Source organism: Mirounga leonina, unplaced genomic scaffold (genome assembly GCF_011800145.1).
Source record: "Mirounga leonina isolate KUSES-001 unplaced genomic scaffold, KU_Mleo_1.0 Mir_454, whole genome shotgun sequence".
NCBI classification, from domain to species: Eukaryota; Metazoa; Chordata; class Mammalia; order Carnivora; family Phocidae; genus Mirounga; species Mirounga leonina.
In genome coordinates, this window is record NW_023270763.1 from 172,925 (window position 1) to 174,809 (window position 1,885).

The following is a 1,885-nucleotide window of genomic DNA, read 5'->3' on the forward strand; positions in this document are numbered from 1 at the left end:
CCAGATGGTGGGAGCCCCTGGGCCGCCTTCCCGTGTCCTCCAGATGGCTGCTCACCAGACACGGAGACTGCGTGGTCAGGAGACCCCTCGTCTGGGAAACTGGCCATTTGCACAGTTGGGAAGGGGCCTGTGCCTGGTGCCTGCCGTTCTGACTGCCATAACCCTACATACGCAGACACACAAAGTAACTGAACACGAGAACATGAACTCCATCGGTGAATACACACACAAGTGCCATCGCATCCCGGACCAGCAAGGGAAAACTAGCTGGGCCTCCAGCAACAAATCAGCAAACTGGGCCGCAGGAGATGCCTGCTTTATTAAATGACTCGTGTAGATTTGAGTCACATACCATAAAATTCACCATCTTTTTTGGTAACAAAATGACCAAGGCATTTTATTCTTTTTCTTTAGTAATGTGCCTGTACATCATGGTTAAATTGAGTTGAATTTACCCTGCTTTATTTTCTATGAAACTCATCATTTTGAAGGGTGGAATTCTGTGGTTTCTAGTACATTCATGACGTGCCACATCACCACCAATTCCAGAATGTTCTCCTCACCCATTAGCAGTCGCCCCAGCACCCCTGGACCATTTCACACACACAGAATGCAACAGCGTGTGGCTTCTCTCACTGAGCATCACGTTTTTATGGTTCGTCCACGATGTAGGCATTCCTCCTGTGGGTGAACAGGGCGCCGTTTTAGGGAGGGACACCCCTGGGGGGACACGAGATTTGTATGCACTCTTCGGCCAGGGTGAACAGAGCGGCTGGGACCCTCTGTGTCCAGTGCCGAGTGGACGTGCGCTCGCTTCTCTTGAGTGTAGAATTGCTGCATCGTGTGGTCCTTCTACGCCAAACTTTTGGAGGAGCCACCAAACTGGCTTCCACAGCGGCTGCACCAGCTTGCATCCCACCAGCGCCGAATCGGCTCCCATGTCTCCACACCCTCAGCAATACCCCTTAGTGTCTGTTCTCGTGACTGAAACCAGCCTGGTGGGCAAGAAACGGTGTCTCACTGTGGTTTCGGCTTGCACTCCCCTAATGACCAAGGTGTGGAGCATCTTTCTCATGTCCTTTTTGGCCATTTCTGTATTTTCTTTGGGGAAATATCTGTTGAACTCCTTGGCTCATTTATGAGTTGGGCTATTTATCTTTTTATTATTGGGTTGCACGAGTTCTTCATATGTGCTACATGCTAGATCCTTGTCAGAGGTATGATTTGCAAGCATCCTCTCCCACTGTGGAGTGCTACACTTTCTTCATGGTGAGAATGCCCTTTTTAAGCCACTGAGCATTGGCTCTAGAATTTCAATAGATGCCAGTGGGAGATCCTAACCCCAGCTCCCCCTGTGTAGCCTCGGGCAGGTCAGCCCCCCTCTCTGGGCCTCGGTGTTCTGTACCGCAGGTTGCAGCAATTTGTGAGATCCGGTGTGAAAAAGTGGGTGAGCCCAGCCCATCGGACAGATGGTGTGGATCGGGGCCCATCAAACGGATGGTGTGGACGGGGGCCCGGCCCAGACGGATGGTATGGACGGGGGCCCGGCCCAGACAGATGGTGTGGACGGGGGCCCATCGGACGGACGGTGTGGACAGGGGTCCATCGGATGGATGGTGTGGATGGGGGCCGGGCCTAGACGGATGGTATGGATGGGGGCCCGGCCCCCAGACGGATGGTGTGGACGGGGGCCCATCGGACAGATGGTGTGGACCAGGGCCCATCAAACGGATGGTGTGGACAGGGGCCTGGCCCAGACGGATGGTATGGATGGGGGGCTGGCCCAGACGGATGGTGTGGACCGGGGTCCATCGGACGGATGGTGTGGACGGGGGCCGGGCCCAGACGGATGGTGTGGACGGGGGCCCATCGGACGGATGGTGTG

At 54.8% G+C, this 1,885-nt stretch overlaps 1 protein-coding gene across 1 annotated transcript in view; it reads left to right on the forward strand.

Annotated features, from left to right (window-relative positions):
* The window catches only part of FAM20C (FAM20C golgi associated secretory pathway kinase), a 46,419-nt gene that overhangs the window by 40,819 nt on the left and 3,715 nt on the right, over positions 1–1,885 (forward strand). The window lies entirely within an intron of this gene.